This window comes from Ornithorhynchus anatinus, chromosome X5 (assembly GCF_004115215.2).
Source record: "Ornithorhynchus anatinus isolate Pmale09 chromosome X5, mOrnAna1.pri.v4, whole genome shotgun sequence".
Lineage (NCBI taxonomy): Eukaryota > Metazoa > Chordata > Mammalia > Monotremata > Ornithorhynchidae > Ornithorhynchus > Ornithorhynchus anatinus.
The window spans coordinates 28,700,274-28,719,146 of NC_041753.1; the positions used below are offsets into that span (position 1 = coordinate 28,700,274).

Sequence of the window (18,873 nt, forward strand, 5' to 3'; positions counted from 1 at the left end):
GGGATTAGAACCCATGACCTTCTGACTCCCAAGCCCATGCTCTATCCACTATGCCATGCTGCTTCTCCAATAGCCATTGCTATAGCTATGGATATGCATGGACTCTATCATGAAGTGTTTGAAATCCTGCTCCTCTAGTCACAGTGCCCTGCTGACTTGTTTTTGTTTAGTGTATTGTGTATTTGTCCTTGTCTCTTACACTGTTTTAATGTTTTATTTTTTCATTGCTCCAATTGTGTCTATGTCCATTTCGCTGCTCAACATATATTCATAGATTGCGAGCACCTCGAGGGACAGGGTCTGTGTCTAATTCCTACGTATGTACTCTTTCCCAGTGCTCAGTGCAGTGTCTGCAGTGCAGGGTCCATCTGTTGCCGATTTGTACATAAGTGCTTAGTACAGGGCTCTGCACATAGTAAGCACTCAATAAATACTACTGAATGAATGAATGAAGGTCCTTCTGATTCCAAGATCTGTGCTTTATCCACTAGACCACACTGCTTCTTGGCATTATCCTCCATTCATCTCTTTCATTTAACCCATACATTCAATCTGTCCCAAAATCCTGTTGGTTCTACCTTCACAATAGCTGTAGAATCCCCTGCTTTTCTCTCCTTCCAAACTGCCACCACGCTGATCCAAGCCTTGATTCTATTTATTGCTATTGTTCTTGTCTGTCCCTCTCCCCCGATTAGACTGTAAGTCCGTCAAAGGGCAGGGACTGTCTATCTGTTACCGATTTGTACATTCATTCATTCATTCATTCATTCATTCATTCATTCATTCATTCAATAGTATTTATTGAGCGCTTATTATGTGCAGAGCACTGTACTAAGCGCTTGGAATGTACAAATCGGCAACAGATAGAGACAGTCCCTGCCCTTTGACGGGCTTACAGTCTAACTGGGGGAGACAGGCAGACAAGAACAATGGCCATAAATAGAGTCAGGGGAAGAACATCTCATAAAAACAATGGCAAATAAATAGAATCAGGGTGATGTACATCTCATTAAACAAAATAAACAAAATATCCAAGCGCTTAGTACAGTGCTCTGCACATAGTAAGCGCTCAATAAATACTATTGAATGAATGAATGAATGAACTTATCATTTCCTGCCTCGACTACTGCATCAATCTCCTCGCTGATCTCTCTGCATTCTGTCTCTCCTCTTTCTAGTCCATACTTCACTCTGCTGCTTTGATCATTTTTCTGAGACACTGTTCAGTTCACATCTCCCCACTTCTCAAAAACCTCAGATGGTTTCCCATTCACCTGCACATCAAACAGAAATTCCTTATTAGCTTTAAAGAACTCAGTGAGGCATAGAGAAGTGAAGTGACTTGCCCAAGATCACCCAACAACCAAGTGGGAGAGCTGGGATTAGAATCCAGGTTCTCTGACTCCTAGGACACTGCCCTTTCCACTAGACCACACTGCTTCTCTAAATTAAGACTTTCAGATATTTATTAACTGCTCAGTTTTCTTGTTTCACCAATATTGATAATTATTATTATGGTATTGGTTAAGCACTTACTATGTGCCAAGCACTGTTCTAAGGCCTGGGGAGGATACAGGGTAATTAAATTGTCCCACATGGGGCTCACACTTTTAATCCCCATTTGACAGATGAGGTAACTGAGGCACTGAGAAGTTAAGCAACTTGCCCAAGGTCACACAGCAGACAAGTGGCAGAGCCAGGATTAGAAACCCACATCCTCTGAGTCCTAAACCCAAGCTCTTTCCACTAAGCCATGCTGCTTCTCTATTGACTTAGTGTGTAGTGCTTGAGGTTTTCTTCAAAATCATCCTGCTTTCTCTTTTTCATTATTATGAGCACAGAGTAGGCTGATTTTCTTCCTTGGTGTGCAATAAGTGTTAACTAATAAATAATTGATGAAAATGATGATGATGATGATGATGATGATGATGATGAATGACTTCCTAGAGACTCTAAAATACCAAGGGCTTCCTATAGCCATGATGTCATTGTTATTGCTAGTCAACATCTATGAAAACTTTCCTACACTTCTTTGATGTTGGTCTGCATGGTGGATTTTGAAATGTCATTCTCTGCCAAGTGAATTACTGTATCAAGATTTGCAGCCTTAGAGTAATTGAGGATTTATTTGAAATAGATGTATTTCCTATTAGGAAGAAAATTTTCTATCATAAGATTGCATTTCCTCCTTCTATAACAGTTGAACTTCATTTTCCAATTATTGGAAGGGATTGAGAAATAATGGTGTGGCTAGAAATGGGCAAATTATGTGGTTCCTGCAGTTCAGTGCACTTTTTCTTTCATCAAGTGTTTAGATGTGGCACCCCTTCCTCTCTGAGCTCCTTATAAAATACAGTGGGGATATGAAATAAAGCAAGGTTTTCAAAGGTGATCTAGTGGAGGTAGAGTCTTTTTTTAGGAAACTTCTGGTTGCAATCCTTAGAATTAGGGTTAAGAATTCAATTTCTTCTACGAAAAAATTAAAAAAGACTGTCACCAGAACTTGAGGGCCAAAAGGCAGCAGGTTATGTTCATGCTACCTTCCTCCTCCCCTCTCAGGGTCGAACCTGGAGAGTTTCCAATACTCTACCAGTCTCAACTATGGAAGGGAGAGTCAAGCAGAGGCATATCCATTCCATTCCTAGCCTGGCCAGTGGCTAGTGAGTGGAAGGCAATCTGCTACAAGTCAAAACACAGCAGTGGTATTGGCAGAGAGTCGAGGGTGGAGACTCATGTTTACTGAGCTGAAGGAGGCAATGGTAAACCACTTCTGTATTTTTACCAAGAAAACTCTATGGATACACTACCAGAACGATTGCAGATGGAGTTGGGATGTTCTGGGAGAGTAGTGTCCATGGTGTCTCTTTGGGTCGGAGATGACTTGACAGCATAAGACAAGACCTCCCTCCTCCCATCTAACAACTAGGAATAATTATTTGGAGCAGTGAGGAGGCTGGGGATTGTGCTCCTTCACACCCCCATCCTGCCAAATGCACACTTTTTTTTTTAATGGTATTTGTTAAGCGCTTACTATGTATCAAGCACTGTTCTAAGCGCTGGGGTAGAAACAAGTTTATCTCATTGGACACGGTCCCTGTCTCACATGGTGCTCACAGTCTAAGTGAAATCATACATCAAGTCTGTAACTCAGATATCTTACTGTTGGCATTTTGGAATTTTAACTTGCTTTCACTGCTGTTTGTTAGTTATTCTCATTGTTTATTGTATCTGTTCTTTCCCGCTTAGATTGTGAGCCCCTTGTGGGACTAGGAATGTCTCATTGTCTTTTGTGTAATCATGCTAGTTCTTACTAAAGAGCTCGGCCTATTTTAAGGACCAAATATTAGCCATAGAAATAGTAGTAATAATTGTAATCATAAAAAATAATAATGACACTATACAATAGGTATGCAGTAGGCATATACCCAAATGGGAAGGAAGAAAACATTTCAAAAGCACGTAGTACAAGTATTCGCAATGTCACTCACTAAATACTTAGGTCTTTTGTGTTAGAACATTCTAGATGTTTCACCGAAACCGTTTATGTATGAGCACGTGTGGGTATGTGTTTTACAGAACATCCACTCACCAAGCATTTTATTAAACTGTGATCTTGTCTAGATTTCTGACAAAGACAATATGATTAGAGGTAGGGCAGTCCTAGCACAATGTCAGGTAATGCTGACCAAGTCATAAACTGCACTGCTTGAACTGAAAGAGCTTAGTTAAATAGAAACTATGCACACATAATTGTCTGTTTTTAAGAATAACAGAAACTTCAAATGCTAATGGGAAATTTTTAGTAATCATTTCAACTAGTATTCCTCATGGTAATGCTGAAAATTTGAAATCTGGGTGACTCAGAGAAGATGGTGATTAGGTTTAATCAAGCTGCTAAACATCAAATTAGATATGGATGGATCTTTGGGGTTAAATACAGTGGTCTTGTTTCTTAAAAAAAAAAAAAAAAAAGCACACACATTAGAATTTTTTTCTTGTTTTTCTAAGAATCAAAGTATTTTCATTCTGAGCTCAGCTTCCCTGTGTGAGCTAAATCCTGTCTTCATTTTCTGTGATACAACAGGTTTATTTGTTATAATTTCTTTTAGTACTTTCCACAGCAAATGTATTTCTCTTGGAACAATTTTCCCACCTTAATGACACCATTTAGAATGGTAAAATGGCTTTATTCTCTCAACACTAATGCTCACTCCCCAGAAATGAGCCATTCTGGGTATTTAGCTCTTCTGGAAAATGAGATACATATTTTTTGGTATGTTAGAAGACTGTCCAGTATGGAAACTGAGAAGTCAATCGTAGTCAAGATGAAAAGACAAATTTATTTTATCTCTTAATCCTTTGATAATAATAGTGTCAGATATATTGAACTTAAGTCCATATAATTGTATAAAATCTTAATACAGTTTTTCATAAAAGTATTTATATGCTCAAAACCTATTCTGAAGTATAGATTGGCTGAAGCTTACTCTGGCTCCGTGTTCAATCCATGAAATTAGAATGAAATTAGTGACAGAGGGCCCGTTTTGTCATTAGTCCTAATTGTATTGACTTTGGATTGCACTCTTTTATATTGTTGACTACTACTGGCTGGATCCTCTGCTGTTGTGGCAATTCCACTTTGTATATGTCTGGCTAGTTCCAATTACTTTCTTCAAAAAAATGGACCTCCTGATTTCCAGAAAGGCTATCATTTACTTGTTGCTGGTTCAACTTTCCAAATACTCTCTTCCTAGGTATGTTGGCTCAATTATATGAAACTATAAGCTTTACACAAGGCTTTAGGAAAACTGACAAGCACACAGTATAAGTAAGACTGTAGACTCTACCTGAAACTGTGTTTTCTAACATTTCTCAATAAAGTAAATGTGATAGTCTTATGGAAATCAAATAAACAAAGTTAGAAACCAACTAACCTCAGGAAAAAGAGAAAGAAAATTGAGGAGTATAAACATCAAGGAAAATAATTGGCCCATTTTTCTAATCTTTATTTCCCTTTGTATTATAGCACTATTCCCAGTGATGTTCATTCAATTTTGTGTCATCTGGGAATTTAATTAATGTGCTGTTTATTTCCTCTTCGCATCTGGCCAAATTACTTTTCCCCTGTGCTTCCCACAAATCTCTTCTACGGATTTCAAGGAACAGGGACAAAATAGATCTTCGGCCCAACATGCTTTTCCAGCTTGTTGCTCTGCTATTTATCATTGTCTTTTGAATCTGGCATACACGTGGAGTTTGTTTTCCAAAGCAAGTTTTGCAGGACAATGTATTTAATGTTTTCCTACAGTCTAAATGAAGTCTACCTCCCCAGATCATCCATTTCTGTTCAAAATTTGATCAAAGAAGCCCATGAGCTCTCTAAAATTGTTCTTGGTTTTCTGTTTATGGTTCAGCACTCAATTATCCTACAATCCTTTCCAGATGTCATTTTTCTGAATAGTGACAATTTCTCAAGGGGTTTGTTGAGTTGCAAGGACTTCCCTGGAAGATGCTCACATACCCTGGGTGATTGTCCAAGCTAGGCTAGTCCTGCATGTAAATGTGGGGGGTGAGAAGACCCCTCAAGACCCTTCTCCATGGAAAACTGTTTGGCATAGGGTTTAGTCTCCTAGTACCTGCAGTTGGAGAAGACCCAAGTACCAGTGAGGATTTGGGCAAGGAGGGGGGAGCCGGTAGAGAAACTCCTGATTCATTCAATCGTATTTATTGAGTGCTGACTATGTGCAGAGCACTGTATCCATGTGGGAAATTGATTTTAGGATTAGGAGAGGAACGGATGTGGAGAACAGAGCTCCATCTTTGTAAGCAGGTATGTGGAGTTGGTATTCACCAAGAAATCTGAGGGTTCAAGCATGGGGAACTACTATGGACAAATCTGTGGTCTATAGAAATGTTGTTAAGGATAGTATAGGCAGTGGATTTCAAGGGGACTGTTATCCTTGGTGTTAAGTGAAGACAAGTATGACATCAGAGAAAGGCAGTTATTCCTGCATTTAATTTAAAGTTTTAGTAGTAGTAGCAGCAGAATTTATTGAGCAGCCACTTAGTGGAGTTTACTATACTAGGCACTAGGGGAGAGCAGCATAATTAATTAATTAATTAATTAATTAATTCATTCAATCATTCGTATTTATTGAGCGCTTACTGTGTACAGAGCACTGTACTAAGTGCTTGGAAAGTACAATTTGGCAACAGAATGAATCATAATGAAGAGATTCCCTGCTCATAAGGAGCTTACATTCAAATCAAGGAGAGAAACATAAAATATTTACAATACTGTCAGAATAAATACACTGAGTGGACTTACATTCATAAGGGCTAGGACATCATACAGCATAAATCCACATGGTACAATATAAGTCCACTCAGTGTAGCAATGAAAAGCAGTGAGGCCTAGTGGGAATCAGAAGGAACTGGGTTCTAATCCGGGCTCCATCACTCATCTGCTCTGTGGCCTTGGGCAAGTCACTTAACTTCTCTGTGCCTCAGTTACCTCATCTGTAAAATTGGGATTAAGACTGTGAGCCCCATGTGGGACATGCACTGTGTCCAACCTGATTAGCTTGTATATACCCCGGTGCTTAGTACAGTGCCTGGCACATAGTAAGAGCTTAACAAATACCATTAAAAAAACCAAACTACCATTAATGTTGAAATCCTTACATTAAGTGAGTAAGCCACATGTGAGGGACTTATTTATTTGGAGACTTGCTAACACAAGAGGGAGTGGGAGCTTGACACTCCTCTAAACTTCAGCAGTTAGCCTTTAGGATCCAGATTTGGCTGGCTGAATCCCAGATGATTTCCATGCTTTCTTGGGGTTCCAAATCTAAGTATTGTGGGATGACAGCAGCAAGCTAATAATAATAATAATAATGTTAAGCACTGTTCTAAGAGCTGGGGTAGATACAAGGTAGTCAGGTTGTCAGGACAGTCCCCATCCCACATAGGGCTCACACTCTTAATCCCCATTTTCCAGATGAGGTAACTGAGGCCCAGAGAAGTGACTTGCCCAGGGTCACACAGCAGACATGTGGCAGAGCTGGTATTAGAATCCATGACCTTCTGACTCCTGGGCCCATGCTCTATCCACTAAGCCACGCTCCTTCTCCAACTACTGAAGCAATCTTGGAGTGCACTAATGTGGAGTTTATGAGTCACTATCTCATCTGTAAAAAGACAAGGGTACTAGGAACATAAGGCTACATCTGGGCATCCAACCTTTAAAGTGACTAGAAATGTCGTAACCCGACAATCACTCCTAAGCAGTTATTCTATGGATAAGGAATAATTAGGCAAGAATCAGATTCAAGATATTAGTTTATGATGGAACCATAAGGAGAAATGTTAAAGCCTGATCTTAGGGATTAAAAATAATAATAATAATAATATGGCATTCGTTAAGCCCTTACTAAGTGCCAGGCACTTTTCTAATAAACACAGTGGTAGATACAAGGTAATCCAGATGGACACAGTCCCTGTCTCAGTCTTTATCCTCATTTTACAGATGAGGGAACTGAGGCCCAGAGAAGTGAAGTAACTTGCCCAAGATCACATAGCAGACAAGGGGCGGAGCCAGGGCTAGATCCCAGGTCCTTCTGACTCCTAGACCTGTGCTCTATCCACCAGGCCATGCTGCTTCTGGACCAGACTCCCAAGAAAACCTATTGGCAAGTGAAATGGGGAAAAGAGACTGAGTCAAAGCAGTCAGCTGAAGGAGAAGAAAACATGAGGAAATCAAGGAACCATCTAATGTGCCTTAAAAAGAAGGATAGCCTGTGAATATTTCCCCCAATAATTAGGTAATGGCATAATTGACAGCAACCTGGTAAAATTGTTGTCATCAGAATGTTGTGAAGGAAAAACGATACTATATAACTCCCTTGAAAGTAAAGCACTATGAGTTTTTGTCTCAGAGGGACGCCCTGCTTGTTACCACTGCACTTTGCAGTCTTCATTTGTTTGTCCACTGACAACCACAGTAGAGATCTCTAGGTGTTGGGGCTCCCATCTTGGTTATTGCTAGGGTAATATCTGACTAGATAAGATCCTCTACTCGGTTGTTCTTTCCAGGACACTTAGCAGCTTTCCCACTCAGACTACTTTGGCTAGGGGGTGGGGGGACTTCCTGGGAAGAAGAATCTGGGATTCCAGTGTAAGATTCTATTTGACACTCTCTTGAGACTCACAGCTGGCTTGTCTGGAGGGCTGAGAATTGTATGTTTCTTAAGAGAGAAATCCCCTTGGGTTAGAATCTCTTTCTGTCCTTTAGAAAGTCAGGAACAGATTTGGGGGATATCTGAGAGCATATAGGGAGGCAGCATGGTTTAGTGGAAAGTTTGAATTTGACAGTCAGGAGACCCAGGTTCTAACCCTAGCTCTGCCAGGGGCCTGCTGGGTAACTTTAGGAAAATTCCTTAACCTCTATGACTCTCCGTTCCTTCATCTGTAAAATGTAGATAAGATATTTGCTCCCCCAACCTCTTTGATTTTGAGCACTGGACTGAGTCCGATCCTGAGTTATTAACTGCTGAGAATGATTTTCACAAATAGTGAAAACTTTCCTGACTGTCAAACTTTTTTACTGACAAATTAAAAGCATGCGAGTAGCCGGTCAAACTCACGACAAACTGCTTGTAAAAGTTACTCTCAGCAATTGGCAACTCTGACACAATTCCAGTCACCTCATCTCATCATGCCCCAGCTTTCTCACTTGGGGCTTGGGCTTCCCTTTTCTGGTTGCTGCTCCAGGCCATACAAGCAGCGGCTGATAAAACCCCAGAAAGTCAAGACCTGGTCCAGTGACACCCAGTGGGCCAGAGACAGAGCTGGACCCCGGGAGGAAGAAGATTTCTTTCTCCTCACGCCGCTTTAAATGAGGAGGTGGTGATGAAGTGGTGACCGCAGCAGAGAAGATGTCATTGTATTCCTCCTGTAAGACGTGTCTACTGACTCTGTTGTATTATACTCAGCCAAATGTTTAGTACAGAGCACTGTGCACAATAAGCACTCAATAAATACCATTGATGAGGATGATGATGATGACGATGTTGATGATACTATCCTAGTGTGGTGGCCACCCATAATAATAATAATAACAATAGTTATGGTATTTGTTAAGTGCTTACTATGTGCCAAGCACTGTTCTAAGAACTGGGGTAGATGCAGGGTCATCAAGTTGCCCCACGTGGGACTCACAGTCTTAATCCCCATTTTACAGATGAGGGACTGAGACACAGAGAAGTTAAGTGACTTGCCCAAAGTCACTCAGTAGGCAAACGGCAGAGTCAGGATTAGAACCCACGTCCTCAGACTCCCAAGTGTGCTCTTTCCACTGTGCTCTTTCCACTATGCCACGCTGCTTCTCAATAATAATTATGGAGCTTGTTTTGAGCAGGGAACATGTCTACCAGCTCTGTTTTATTGGACTCTCCCAAGTGCTTAGTCCAGTGCTCTGCACACAGTAAGTGTTAAACAAATACCTTTGATTAATATCCAAAAATTTTTATGGCTTTATAGATATGGCCAATTTTAGCTCATTTTTGCAGAATGAATTTACTTGTGAATGCTTAGTCTTGGTCCCATCTGATCATTTTATTTCTATACTAATGCTTAGCAGAGTGTTTGGTACATTGTAAGGACTTAATACTATAATCATCATCATCATCATCATCATCACTACTGTAATTGTTTTAATTCGAGCTGAATATGGGTTCTGGTGGTTGGGGAGTTTGAGGAACTAGGCTTTCTGATTTATGCTGAGAATCCATGAGCTATAGGGGTGCAGGGTGGGCTTTGTTACCATTTTTGAGGGTGGGAATTAGAGGCACTCAACAGCTACTCTCTAGTAGGCAGGGGGCTAGTTCTCTTCTTAGCCCAGGGATGCCTGTCAGTTCAACTCTGAGAGAAGTTTTATTCAACAAACAACAGCAACAGACATGGCTGCTTGGCAGTCAGAGGTCTAGCCTATGCTCAATTGAGTATGGGGACTTCTCCAGTTGATCTCTCCAGTTCTCAAAACCGACAACTGGCTTTCTCTGTCCCTCTCCATTAAACAACTCACCATCAGCTGTCCACCAACTCACTATACACATCTACTGTCTTCATCCACTATTCCCCAACTCGTTCTGTTCCCCGGAATTAACTCTTGACTGCTACCTCATTTCCCTTGCTCATTTTGTTCTGGCTTGGGACTCCCTCCCTTCTCAATCCATGAGACCACAGCTTTCCCCATGTTCCAAATCCTCCTGAAATGCCACCTTTTCCTCCAACAAGTCTTCCTGTTTTAATCTACAATACCCCAAACTGTACAAACCTATCAGCCATCTCTATCACTTCCATCCTTAGCACTTGGTGATATTAATTAAATTGTATGTTCAATTATTTGAATTATCCATACACTAGCCTGTGATTCCCCACATTTCACCATATTAATACTGAGGAGTAACCAACTATCTGCTCAGGGTCTGTTCTTTGAACATGGTCCTACTATTTTTCATGAGCACGTTTTATTTGGGGTACAGCCTAATTCAATTTGGCTGTCCCAACCCTTTTTTGGGGTCCCCAAATGGGAAAACTACCACCTCACTTCTCCTTTTACACTGCACTAAATAACAGTGTACTTTCCCATAGGAAATAATGTACAGTTCGCTAATGCTTTTCCCAAATCCCCACAAATTAAAACAAATATACTTAATATAGTGTAGTGATGAAGACACTAGAAGCATAGTTAACATTATTTATTTCCCTGATCAAATCACAAAGTATGTATCAAGGATAAAAAATATGAATGTCAACATAAAAAAGAATAATCCTCTTTATCCAAAGCTCTGTGCATCCAACTAATTCAACTGCTAGACTAAAACTCTTACACTTTTTGCCACTTGCTTCAATTCTGCCTTTTTATCTGATTCTTCTAAGAAATTCGGGATAACACAGCAAAAGGCGTTAAGCAGCATACCAAGAATGAAAGGGAAAATGAAAGGGGTCAAGAGCACCCAGTCTTTCTTAACCTCCCACCCTCTTTTACTCTCTGCAAAAAAAGCAGCTGCACCAGTTCACAAGGTCTGGGGAAAGGAGTAGGCGTTTTAATGGGTTTAATGTCTTCGCATTACAATTCACTGATGTCCCTGGCAATGTAATTCTGAACTCAAAGGGGAAGGAACTTTTAATACTAGAAATCCACAAAATCCTCGTTGAGGGGTGATGGCCTGTCGAGAGTTCAAAGAGGGGGAGCAACTTGGGGGGCTTTGCTGAGCCCATCCAGCACTGAATGCTATAATGCCTACCATCCTACCCCCATTCCCCACCCATCTAGGATGTGCCTGCATGCAATTCTTCCCCACTACTTTAAATTCCAACCCTTTCAACAGCTGCTGTGGAGAGGGAGGTAGGCGTTCTGGGAGTGTGAGGAGAAAGAGCAGACAAGAAAATAGAGGTAGAGAGTTACTTGGTCAGACAGGGATTTCACTTGATAGACCAGTATTTTTCACTGAGGCATATGTCCGAAGCAAAAGCAATGGATCATTAGGTGCACCCTATAGATCACCACTACAGTGCCTGAAACTCTGGGGGTACCTGGATACCCCACCTTCCCCCTGGGAGAATAGGTCTAGGCTGAAATGCATCTGAGTAAGGCCTGCATCCCTTTCAGGATTTCCTTTCCAAACCCAGGATGACTCAAGTGAAAGTAGAAGGGCAGAGAACCCTGCAAATAAAGGGTGCCATCTTATCTCTATCTAGCATCCTCCATTTGTCAGTCCACTTTCTCCACCACTGCCTGGACCACAGAAGGAGTCAATTTCTCTCCCTCTCCACCTGTCCTGGCTAAGTTGCTATGGAGAATAGAAGGGGTCCTCTTGCTTTTCACGTGGACAGTGGGTTGACCCCTTCCATTCACCGAGGTCGTTCTTGTGGTGGTGGTGGTTGAGGTGGAGGGAGTTGGCTGGCAAGTAGCTAAAGCTAAGGCTTCACTGGAGATTGAGGATTACACTTCCCTTAAACTAGCCTTGCCACGTGCCTTCAGAATTGAGGGATGTTACATGGCAGGGGGCATTGAAAAGAACAGGTTCAGGGGGTTCCCACAGAATTGGGTGGAACTGGATCCCACAAAAGTCAGGATAACCCCAACTGCAAGGCCCCAAATGTCCAATGCAGAATAGCTGCCTTCCCACATAAATTCTGAAAATAGAACACTGCAAGTGGGCAAAATTCTATTACTAAACTGTAGGAGCTGTATTGAGAGCAAGGATTGTGTGGTTGGAAGTTTGAATCCTGCAAGAAAAAAAAAAATCAAACCTTATAATGAGTCTATGAATAATAGCCTACAATTTTATAATTTTAAATCATTTAATTTTGCCAGGCTTGTCAATCTGCCTTAGAAAACTCCACTGACTCATAAGAAAAATGCCTTTGTAAAGACCAAAAACTTTAGAGATAAGGGACAGAATTTCTGTCAATATCTAATTAAGGAACAGCTTTTTATGGTATTTGTTAAGCACTTACTATGTGCCAGGCATTGTATTAAGCTCTGGGATAGATACAAGTTAATCAGGTTAGACACAGTCCATGTCCCATATGGGGCTCACGGTCTTAATCCATGTTTTACAAATGAGGTAACTGAGGCACAGAGAAGTTAAGTGACTTTCTTAAGTTTGCACAGCAGACAAGTGGCAGAGCTGGGATTAGAACACAGGTCCTTCTGACTCCCAATCTGACATATATATATGAATTAGAGTATATACCAAGAGCGCTTGAATTTATGTAATTACATAATAGGTTAAGGGGAAACAAATGTAATCATAAAAATATGGAAAAAAATAATTTTTCTAAAGAGTCCCAAAGGAAATGTTCATCATTTGCATGCATCAGTTCTCTAGATTAATGGTTCTCAAGTGTGGCTGCCCAATAATTTTGGTTCTACTACTAATAAAATGCTTAACATATTTTTTAAAAATCACATAAATTTAATTTTCCTCATCTTTTGAGTTTTTGTCTTGATACTTTCAATTTAAAACTATTTATAGTTATTTGATTATATGTCCTTCAAGGGCAAGGACTGTGCCTGATATTTTCAATTTCCTGTAGTGCCTAGTTCAGTTCATTGCATAATGATTATGCTCAATAAATCTTTGGTGGTGATTATGATGATTTGGAAACTTTCATTCGACCATGAGGCATGAGACACTCCCACCCATAAACCTAATATGCTAATTAATTCCTTTGCTTTGTTGTTATGTACACATGCAACTAACACATATTTTCTCAAGATTTTGGATTTAACCTACTCTTTGGAATGACATTCATCATTAGCTGAGCCTACATAGACCTTTCCTTCAATACTCCTCCAACATCTTTATCATCTTCTTCATCATCATCATCATCATAATCGTCATCAGCAATATTGACTTCTGGGTATAGAACACTGTACTAGATGCTTGGGAGAATGCAATAGAAGTAGAAAATACTGTCCCTGACCTTGTACCATTTACAATCAAAAAGGGAAGATGAGAAGTCACAAATTGAAAAAAATGTAAAAGGAAGATGATTCAGTGGGCCCAGATATACCCGATAGAAACAAAGGGAAGCAGCTAACAAAATAAAATAAAATCTTCCATTCCTGAACTAAAAGAAAAAGTAATTTTCCCCTTTCATCTCTTTTTCACCCCAATTTAAGAAAATGAAAAGAAGAAAGGATTGGAAAGATGGTGGTTCCTATCTCTATTGCAGGTGTACAAGTACCGTAAGAAAAAAAAGCGTAGCCTCAGAAGAGATTTGGGAGTAAGGGTGATGGTTTCCCAAAGGATCACTTGGTTAAGTCCTCCCAGGTGATGCTGCTGCAGTGTCTCTCCACCTCATGGTTCAAACTATGTTGGTTGTCAGACTAATGACAAGGAAGTGGAGCAAGGGAAGAGGGAGGTGGGACATTCCAGTGAGCCTGGCTTCTAGCCTGACTCAGTGTTACCCCCTCTGTTCCTTTCCTGGGCAACGGCAGCAGTGGCACAGTTACAACTCGCCCCTTCTCCCCGCTTCCTCCGCTGTGGAGCCAGGAAAGAGGGAGCGTCAGGAGAAGCAGTGTGGTTCAGTGGAAAGAGCCTGGGCTTGGGAGTCAGAGGTCATGGGTTCTAATCCCAGATCCACCACTTGTCAGCTGTGTGACTTGGGGCAAGTCACTTAACTTCTCTGGGCCTCAGTTCCCTCATCTGTAAAATGGGGATTAAGACTGTGATCCCCACTTGGGACAACCTTATCACCTTGTATCCCCCTCCAGCTCTTAGAACAGTGCTCTGCACATAGTAAACACTTAACAAATTCCATCATTATTATTCTCTGAGCCTCACCTCCACCTCTCCTTAGAGCTACCTCGGTGCCAAGCCAGAAGGAGAAGAGTGTGGAGGACCCTCAGGACTTGGAAATGGGGAAGGATGCCGATTGATTTTTCAGAACCATCCTGTTCCCCCCCCCCCCCAGACTGTGAGCTCTTTGTGGTCAGGGATTAGGGATTGTTTCTCTTTACTGCTGTATTGTACCTTCCCAAGTGCTTAGTACAGTGCTCTGCACACAGTAAGTGCTCAAGAAATATGATCGAATGAATGAATCCTCTCTGTCCTTCTTTCAGTCTCTGTTGTCTCACTCTGATTTCACTGTGTGAGAAGACTGGTAGATCTTCCAATCAATCAGTTCCTATCTGCAGGAACAAATCAGAGGATGTGTCTCATGGGCCTGTCATAAAATCAATCCCTTCTACTGGAATTGGATAAGGGTGCCCCAGTACAGCTGTAATCCAGACAAATGAACCTTAGGGAATATGCACTGTCATCATTTACCGAGGGAAATTATCCTCCAAAGTGAGCTGGTTGTGGAAGGTTAGCCACTCCTCTTTGTGTTGCAGTTCCCCAAGCTAATGATGTTGGAACATCCTATTCTTCCTTGTACTACCCTGTCCTAAAATGCTTAAAATGTTGAATTTTGAGCTCAAACTAGGACTGCCAGGTCTATCATATGCATGGCATTGTCACATTTCATTGTCCTGTTCTTCATTTGAGTGACACAAGCCCTGCCTTTCCTCAAGATGGGAGAGGAGGTGAAGGCAAAGTGCAGCTGGTGGCCTGTACTTTCAGGGCTGAAATCTGATACTCTAGCCAAGGCAAAGGAAAAGACTGAATGTAAAGGAAGAATCGGATATGTCAGGAATAGTCAAACTCCGCTTATCATCTATTATGTAACGATTAAGTGTCCCCACATCTCATCAGGAAACAATGCAATGTAAACAATACGAATAGAATTATACATTTATAATTGAGGTAATTTAGGGTAAATGATGGAATGACTCTGCTTGTCCCTTTCCTTCCTACTAAAACTCGAGGAAAGCTCCTTAAGCAATCAATTTTTAATTAACTTACAATAAAACTGTTTTTTTAAAATGCAAATTAAATACTTATCTGCAATATTGAAGAGAATAAAAAAAATTCATGCTAAATGGGCCAATTCAAAATTCACCTAATTTCTGAATTTGTCCCTTTCTAGTTTATGAGGAAATGTACTCTCAGATTTCCCTTCCAAATGTGCTGGTTTCAGAAATAGATGCTCCAACAATACTCCTAAGTTTTCACTGACCTTTTGCAATTTTTAAAGTTGAACCATAAATAAAGAGTAGTTTAAGTGATAATGCTATAGGGTTAACTAGTTTCTCTGATCATTTGTCAGGTAAAATCATGGCATGTCAGTGTATTTTGTCAATAAAATTTGCAAGGCAATAATAATAATGTTGGTATTTGTTAAGCGCTTACTATGTGCCGAGCACTGTTCTAAGCGCTGGGGTAGACATAGGGGAATTAGGTTGTCCCACGTGGGGCTCACAGTCTTAATCCCCATTTTACAGATGAGGGAACTGAGGCACAGAGAAGTTAAGTGACTTGCCCACAGTCACACAGCCGACAAGTGGCAGAGCTGGGATTCGAACTCATGAGCCCTGACTCCAAAGCCCATGCTCTTTCCACTGAGCCATGCTGCTGCAAATGAACCTGTTTTCAAGGGAGTCCAGTTTCTGATTGGATATGTAGGGATGTGAACTGGAAGATGATGGTCAAATAGGGAGAGGACCTAGCTAGTGGTAATTATGGTATTTGTTAAGCGCTTATTGTGTGCCAAGCACTCTACTAAGTGCCAGCTATTCCTTCTTAGGAATGGTAAAGTGTCCAGGGCCATCCCTAGGTGGGTACAGGACCCAGGGGTGATTAACCAAGCCTTAGTCAGGAGAAGCAGGGAAGTTTAAATAGAGGAAATTCTACCTTTAAATCAGTGGTATAAAAGCTGACGTAGAAAGCTCTGACAGAGGAAGCGCTAATGGAGGCAGTTACTATACTGAGCTAAGTAGGCCATAAAACTCTAGAAATATGGAAGCAGAAGCAGAGCTTGCTTATCCAGCATGGCTTAATGAGAAACAGCATGGCCTAATGGAAAGAACAGGGGTCTGGGAGCCAGAGGACCTGAGTTCTCATGGCAGCTCTGCCAGTTGCTTGCTGTGTGACCTTAGGCAAGTCACTTAACTTCTCTGTGTCTCAATTTCCTCAACTGTAAAATGGGGATTAAAAATTTCCTCAACTGTAAAATGGGAATTAAATCCTACTCCCTTCCAACTAAGACTATGAGCCCCATGTGGCACAGGAACTGTATCCAACCTGATGAACTTGTACTTATCCCAGTGCTTAAAACTGTGCTTGACTTAGAGTAAGTTTTTAACAAATGCCATAATAATATTTCAGATCCTGACACTTACCTGCCCGAGGTTTGTTTTTTTTTGAATGGTATTTGCTAAGTGCTTACTATGTGTCAAGCACTGTCCTAAATGCTGGGGTAGATACAAACTAAACAGGTTGGACACAGTCCCTGTCCCGCATCCGCATGGGGCTCACAGTCTTAATCCCCAATTTACAGATGAGGTAAGTGAGGCACAGAGAAGTGAAGTGACTTGCCCAAGGTCACACAGAAGACAGGTGGCAGACCCAGGATTATAGCTCAGTTCTTTCTGACTCCCAGGCCCATGCTTTATCCACTAGGCCAGGACAGTCTTACTTCTAGAGATGCCATTTGTCTTGGACCCTGTTTTGTCTGGGTTATCATTGCATGCGCTGTTGACTGTCTACCATCCCAGGTCTCAAATCACTTTTAAGATGTCTCTTTCAGAAATTTTTGGCATGATGTGGAATTATTTTTAGGCATTCGCTCTAATCTGGAAACATGGATTTCTCATCCTTGGGCACAAAAGCATGTACTCTGGCTTGTTAAAAAGAGGTATAAGATTAGAACTCTTAATACAATGCAAAGAAACAGATTTACTTAATCTAATGCATTTTGCCTAAATCCAATGTAACACACTGCAAGAGATTATGATACTAAGATCTTTTCATGAAATTGAATTTTTAGGTGATAATTGAATTGCAACACTTTCAGCCGGCTTGGTTCAGCAATGAATTGCCCATTAAAATCAGAGCCTCACAAGGGACAATTCATAGATTTCAAGGCTAGAAGCCATAACTAGCCTGGCTAACAGGAGAAATCTCCAAACAAGAATCTTCCTTGCCAGGGAAGGTCTTCGGGGCCAAGTTCAAAGCAGGGGAAAAGAAAAATTAATTTGTTAGCCAAGGGTTATTTAAAGAAACTAAGAGCATCTTTGTAAATAAATTGGGTTAAGGTTGGGGCCCCTGGAGGGAATATCATAATTAAAATGAGGAACATTAATAACCAGGCAGAGGGAAGGATCCTGAAAGATGAAGAAAAAAACCCTCACTGTAGCTTGTTAAATGTGGAGAAGTGTGGGAGCGATGAGGAAGTAGCAAAAGCCTTGTAAAAAAGCTGCATCTCTTGCTCAGAATATGTGGGTAAATTACCCATCTGGTAAATATTCACAAAAATGGTTCCTGGGGACCACCTCCCTAGGATGTTTTTGAATTTCCTGGATTCATCCATCTAGAATCATTATTCATGAGGCGTTAAGGCCTGGGAGAATGTACACCTTTGCCCACATTCGAAGGAAAGTGGCAATTCAAAATGGGTATGGAAATGATTGTACTCCAAACTCTCCAACCCCAATACCAGTAAACTCTCAGGTCCATTAGAAATGATAGCAATATGGGTGGGGTCCCAATTAGCAAGAATCATTTACCAAGAAAAAAGGTTTCAAAGACAAGCATTATTGTACACTGGATTTGTACATAAAAGAAAGCAGACTTATATATATATGCACATAAATAAAAGACATAAACATATCTATAAATAATATATTGGCTCATGCAGGCCTGTTCATGAAATACATTTGCAAGGGTCTAGATAAGAGCACAGCTTTAGAAAAATAAAAATTCCAGGAAGTGAATCCAAGCAGTTTATAGGAAAGGGTAGTGGGGTTGTGAAGTCAGTTGTTCCTGTATGATCAGAAGGATTACCTTGTACCTACACTACCATTGAGCACAGTGCTTGGCACACAGTAAATGCTTAAAAACTCCTTCAATCATTCAATCAATGGTATTAATTGAATGCTTACTGTGTGCAGAGCACTGTACTAAGCATTCATTCATTCATTCAATAGTATTTATTGAGTGCTTACTATGTGCAGAGCATTGTACTAAGCACTTGGAATGAACAAGTTGGCAACAGATAGAGACAGTCCTTGCTGTTTGATGGGCTTACAGTCTAATTGGGGGAGACAGACAGACAAGAACAATGGCAATAAATAGAGTCAAGGGGAAGAACATCTCGTAAAAGCAATGGCAACTAAATAGAATCTAGGCGATGTACATTTCATTAACAAAATAAATAGGGTAATGAAAATATATACAGTTGAGCAGACCAGTACAG

General features: G+C 40.8%; 1 non-coding gene across 1 annotated transcript; it reads left to right on the forward strand.

Annotated features, from left to right (window-relative positions):
* Positions 1–2,549: 2,549 nt before the first annotated feature.
* Positions 2,550–2,687, forward strand: LOC114808259. The gene has a single exon (XR_003756106.1). It is a non-coding gene; the product is annotated as a small nucleolar RNA SNORA7 (small nucleolar RNA).
* Positions 2,688–18,873: the final 16,186 nt, after the last annotated feature.